This window comes from Astatotilapia calliptera, chromosome 14, assembly GCF_900246225.1.
Source record: "Astatotilapia calliptera chromosome 14, fAstCal1.2, whole genome shotgun sequence".
Taxonomy (NCBI): Eukaryota; Metazoa; Chordata; class Actinopteri; order Cichliformes; family Cichlidae; genus Astatotilapia; species Astatotilapia calliptera.
In genome coordinates this window covers 18,030,822-18,036,288 of record NC_039315.1, presented here as the reverse complement: position 1 = coordinate 18,036,288, position 5,467 = coordinate 18,030,822, and the positions used below count along the sequence as shown (strand labels likewise).

Here is a 5,467-nt window from a genome sequence, read left to right as displayed (position 1 = left end):
CAGTTTCCATAACCTCCGGAGAAAAAACATGAGGTGCCAAGATATAGTCACTCACTTGTGTTTGTGTAATGGAGCGTCGGCGGCGCGCACGCCGCTTTTTCTTAGGAGTGGAAGACGGCGGTGAAATAGGTGGAAGTCCCTGGTAACTCCGAGGTTCCCCGAGAGCCAGTCGAGTTCCCCGGAAAGAGTGCTCGTGCTCCGGAATGAGCCACGGCTTCCACCGGAGCTCCTCCTCCAAGAGAGCGCAGAATATAGACTGGCGCTCGTCGTCGTCCAAGTCTATGGTGTCCGGCGCTTCCTCGCGCTGAACTGTGACAGGAGTATGGCGAAACTGTGATGAGGGCGTGGAAACTGGTGAGCTGAGAGGTGGTGACGCTGCGGCGAATCTCAGCGAACCGACACGAACACACTCAGGTTCCGGAGGCAGCAATGGAGATGACTGAGTGTGGGGTTGTTGTGACTGGTGGGTGCTGGAAGCCTTTTCCTGACTCGACAATCCCTGGGCCTGCAGCATCTCCTTTATCTTTTTAAAGGCATCAAGTATGGCAGGTGAGTCCGGGAGCTGGAGAAGGCGGGGATCCCTCTCCATGATAGCTTCAGCAACGCTAATCATTACCTGCTTGCTCTTTAAATCGGGCGCTGTAAAGATGCGGTCGAGGATCACTTGGATCCGAGCAGTCTCCTCCAGACACTCCGCATCCGCTGGGTCCATACTGGTCGGTTCGTTCTGTCACGGCGGGGTGCGCCGGTGTGTGTGTGGAAACAGGACCCAAAAGCAGATGACGATGAGGAGTAGTAAGGTTTTAACAGAAGGTGAAGCTTTATTGCGATGCCGGCAGGAAATAAACCAAGAGACCAAAAACACTAAACTGGCAAGACACTAAGAAACAAAACACTAAAGGTACTAAGACCAAAAAACTATAACTATGACTATGACTGAGGTGAGATTAAACAGACGAAAACTATAACCATGACTGCGGTGATGTAAACAGACGAACCGACAATGGCATGGAGAAAACAAAAGGCTTAAATACAGACATGAGGTGATCAGGGGAAGTGGCGACACATGGGGGAAAACAGCTGACAGACATAAACCTAATGACAGGACCAGGAGAGGAAAGCTAAATACAATAAACAAAGAACACATGACATTGCCAGAATAAAACAGGAAATACTAAAACATGACAACACAACTTAACAGACCTAATACGTGATGAATAATTACAAAACCCCAAAACATAGAAAACCAAGAACAATAACTGCCTAAACTAAAGGAAAATAGGAAATAACACAAAACTGATCACATAACAAAATGAGACAAATACAAAGAAAACTCAGAGTGCTGGGTCGGAGACCCAGCCTGTGACACCAATAAACCTAACATGTATAACTTTGGACTGTGGGAAGTCTGACGAACTGAAGCCTGGAGAAACTAAAAGCAGACACGGGGAGAAAAAACTGATATTGCAGGGTGTTTACATTACAATATAAAGCACCCTGAGGGGGCTGCTCTTGTGATTTGGAGCTATATAAATAAAACTGAATTGAATTTAATTGAACTAATTTAAAAAGTCATGCAAGAATGCCCCAGACTAGATTTAAACCTGGGATCTGGGACAATCATACTGCCCAGAATTTAGCTAGTGAAATTAAATAGCACGAAGGATGGATGGATGGATGGATGGATCCTATCCCAGCTTAATGTTTTTCCTGGATAATGTGGCCTATGTATATTTAGCTTACAGAGAGACTATTTGTGTTTGGTAATATTTGCTTAGCTGTTTGAAAATCACCAGGGAAAGTAACACTCACTCCGCTCCGTTTATTCTCTCAGGGATAAAGTTGCTCAGAGGCTGGAGTACTGCGGCCACGGCTTTTACATCAGCATGCATATCAGGAATGAGATGTAAAAAAGAAAGTGTAGAAGGCATTAAAATGACTGCAAGGTAATATTATTTTATAATGTGTGGAGCAAGTACATACCAAACATCAACAGCAAGCAAGGCCAGTCCCCATAAAAAATCCAATACCAATACAGTGCTTGCAAAGATTTTCTTTATATTCTGCTAGGAAATGTGAAATAGATGCAGCAATATACTGAAATGTGCAAACATAGGTGAAAATACAGTATATGAAGCAAAAATGGAGTTTGTACAGTTCTAATGAGCTTGAAAGTCATTATTAGGTATAAGCACCTTCATTCTTCAACACAGCCTGAACTATCTTACACAGCTTTCTTATAATTTCTTTAGGTAATCTTCTGGAAAAGTTCCCCAGAATTCTTGAAGGTCATTCAAAGCTCATCTTTGGATATTTCTGCCTTCTGTTCTGTTCAAGTTGATCCCACACTGCTTCAATAATGTTCAGGTCCGGGCTCTGGCGAGGTCAGCCTACGACTGATAGTGTTCCACTCTGGGTTCTTCTGCACACAGAGTGTGTTTGGGATTAGTGTCATTCTGAAAAATGAAGTCATTGCCTATCAAGCATTACACAAAAAGTATTGTGTGGCGGATCAAAATCAAATCTCTTCTGAATTTGGCAAGGTCTACAACACTGGCTTTGAGCTGAGATGCAGCCCGAAACCATAACAGAACCACCACTATGTTTTACAGATCGCTGTACACTCTCAGTGCTAAAACTCTCTCTTTCAGTTAATAGCTATTTGAGAATCACCCTGTTCATGCAAAGGCATACTGTTTTTATGCCTTTCAAAGTTCCCACTGTGCAGTTGTATAGCTTGCAACAGGTCAGCCTTGCCTCCCTGCTTCCCTTTCTTAAAAATGGCTTCTTTATTCTGTCTCTGAGAACATTTCTGATGAGGCTCCAGTGTACAGGAGCAACAGAGTCTCTCAGGTTCTGTGTCAGGCCCTATTTCTTAAAGACATAATTTTCAGATACTGTTCATCTGTTATAGATTTCTAAAGCCTGGCACATCTTTTGCCCTCCACTTGTGCAGTTTTCTAAAATGTTTGAAGGATGCACTGGACGACATGCGAAGATGTGCCAAGTTTTCAGCTAGTAGCTCTTTTGGAATCATCTTGTTGGTGCAAAAATATAATTTTATGCCTGTCATACTTTGTTCAACAAAAGCAATAGAAAAAGCAGGCTGCTTTGAAAAAACACCTACAGATACAATTTAATATTGCTTCTATGTGCTTGTTTTATGCTTGAGCATAAGTCTAACACCTTGGATGTCACAAACAAGGATGCGGTGGACTCAAAAGCAGACTCAATTGCTCGAACTATGTATAATTTATTAGAAGGAACAAAAACGTGAACAGAACTGGGTTTAACAGAAACCATTCGCAGAAACTAAGGGAAATCCGTGGGCGGGGAAACAGGCGTAGAGCACAGGGAGAACTCGAACGGGAACTTTCTGTAAACACAGGAGAAGGGTGTTACTGAGTGACAAACGAGTAAGGGACAGAGGTATGGCGTGCCAGTGGATAGTCTTGGGCTTACTTGGAGACCCTGGTTATTAAGCGGGGGAAAAGGCTGCCATGGGAGCATTCCAGAGAGGATCGAGAGTGGGGACAGTCCGGTCCAGATTCCAAGGAGGTGGAGAGTATGGACTGAAGGGCAGGCTGAGGAGAAGTTGTGTATGTGGTCCTTGGGTTCCGAGCAGACGGAAAAACAGGATGGAGACGGAACCAGCACTACTGGTGAGTGCGACGGGTGATGAATCACAGATGGTAGCAGGACGAACTGGCGAGGAGTGGCAGGCAGTGCTGGCTTAAAAACCCTCTAGGTGGAGCCCCGGAGATTGAAAACAGGTGATGAGCTGGCCAACTCCACCCCAAAGGACGGATGACAGGAACCTGGACCATGCCCGACCAGACACTCCAACAGCATATGACATTGGAAGCAGAATATAAAGAAATGACGGGTGGATCGTGAATTTTACACTTTAATATACGTGATTTTAAAAGCCATAACAACCAAAGCAAAAAAATCTACAATCAAAGCTTTCTTCTTTATCAGCCAGCCTTGGCAACAGGCGGTGGGAGAGCGTGTGTGTGAGAGCTAGGTTAACTATCTGCGTTAGTAATCTAACTTCAATGGTGGAGAGCCAAGCCTGAGCCAGCCACCGCTTAAGATACACCCACTCGTGCTGTGCCACAACCAAGCTACTACATAATGCATGACATCTATGGATCAGAGGGAATAAAAGAAGAAGAAGAAAAAACATAAATTGCAAATTTAAATACTGCGAAGTCAAACTCACTGCTTAAATTGAAGAACTTTTTAATAGAGTTCTGTCAGCAGGCCTTAATATAAAATTCAACTGCAAGATTTGGAAAAAGTGTTGATGAAGATTTTAATCATCTATGTTTTTAATCTGTGTTCTTACTGCATCTTAGTAACAGGTTACGAATATTAAGCATGATGCCACTGGAGTGGAAGCAGCTTGTAGTAGCACTAATTAAACAGCTGCAAAAACAACTTGTAAAAGTAGGTTAAAACCTTCGAAGAGGTTCAAAGTAAACATCTATAATGCAATATATATATATATATATAATGTTTCAACTTAAGTTGTATGATAAAATAAAAATACTACAATGGAGTTTGATATGCAAGAAAGTATGATGTTGAAAGCAAATTGTTAAGTTACTGAGCTTTTTCATTCTCTTTACCTCCTCTACGTCTTCTTCCATCTGGATCTTTTGTGCTTATGAAGCACTCTATTAGGATTCAACTGGAATTACTGATCGTTATTCAGGTCCATTGGTCCATTTGATCAACCTTTGTTGTTATTATTTATTTTATTTTATTTTCAGTTGTTACAGACGGGACAGGCATGACTGAGGGATAGGAAAGGGAGAAAGAAAGATGAAGGAAAAGGAAAAACAGAAGGGAAGAGGGACAGTGAGAAAGGGCACTTAAAAAGAGAAAGAAGAGAAAAAAAATCTCCTGGATCACCTGTTGAGAGAAAAAGAAGAGAAAACAAGCCAAAAAAACAGAGCAACATACTAAACACAACACCATCACGTTAATCTAGCTAAGTGTAAACAGCAGTAAATACTAAATATTGAATGTTGTTGTGTAGCAAGCAGGACTGACAGCGCATAATATGCTTGGAAATAGCAGCCAATAGAGGTGTAGTTTATGTCTATGAACAGTGAACACCGTGTGCACACCTGTGTGGATCAGCGCGCTTGTATTCAAAAGGTTTCCCCATGTAATGGTCCGCTAGAGGATGTAGAGAGCCATAGCCCCGTTCCCCAGGGCATGAAGCAGGCATGGAGGAGATCCAGGCTCCAGACATCCAGAGGCCCCAGAGTGCGAGAGCCCAAGGAGGACCACCGGAGGGGCATCTGTGCAACCCTCCTGGGAAGAGCTGATGAAGGGTCACCCAGTAGCCACGGAGCAGAAGCTAGAGGGGGCTGTAGTGGCGTGCCCGCCGGCTCTGCCAGCAGCCAGCTGTGCCAGAGGGAACCGAGTTGCAAGCCCGGAGGCCCGAGGGCCC

The 5,467-nt window shown here is 43.7% G+C and overlaps 1 long non-coding RNA gene across 1 annotated transcript; it reads right to left on the bottom strand.

Moving 5' to 3' along the window:
* Positions 1–3,236: 3,236 nt before the first annotated feature.
* LOC113036931 (uncharacterized) lies at positions 3,237–3,848 on the bottom strand. Its single transcript, XR_003274522.1, has 2 exons — positions 3,463–3,848; positions 3,237–3,376 (listed from the first exon to the last, which is right to left on the bottom strand). It is a non-coding gene; the product is annotated as an uncharacterized LOC113036931 (long non-coding RNA).
* Positions 3,849–5,467: the final 1,619 nt, after the last annotated feature.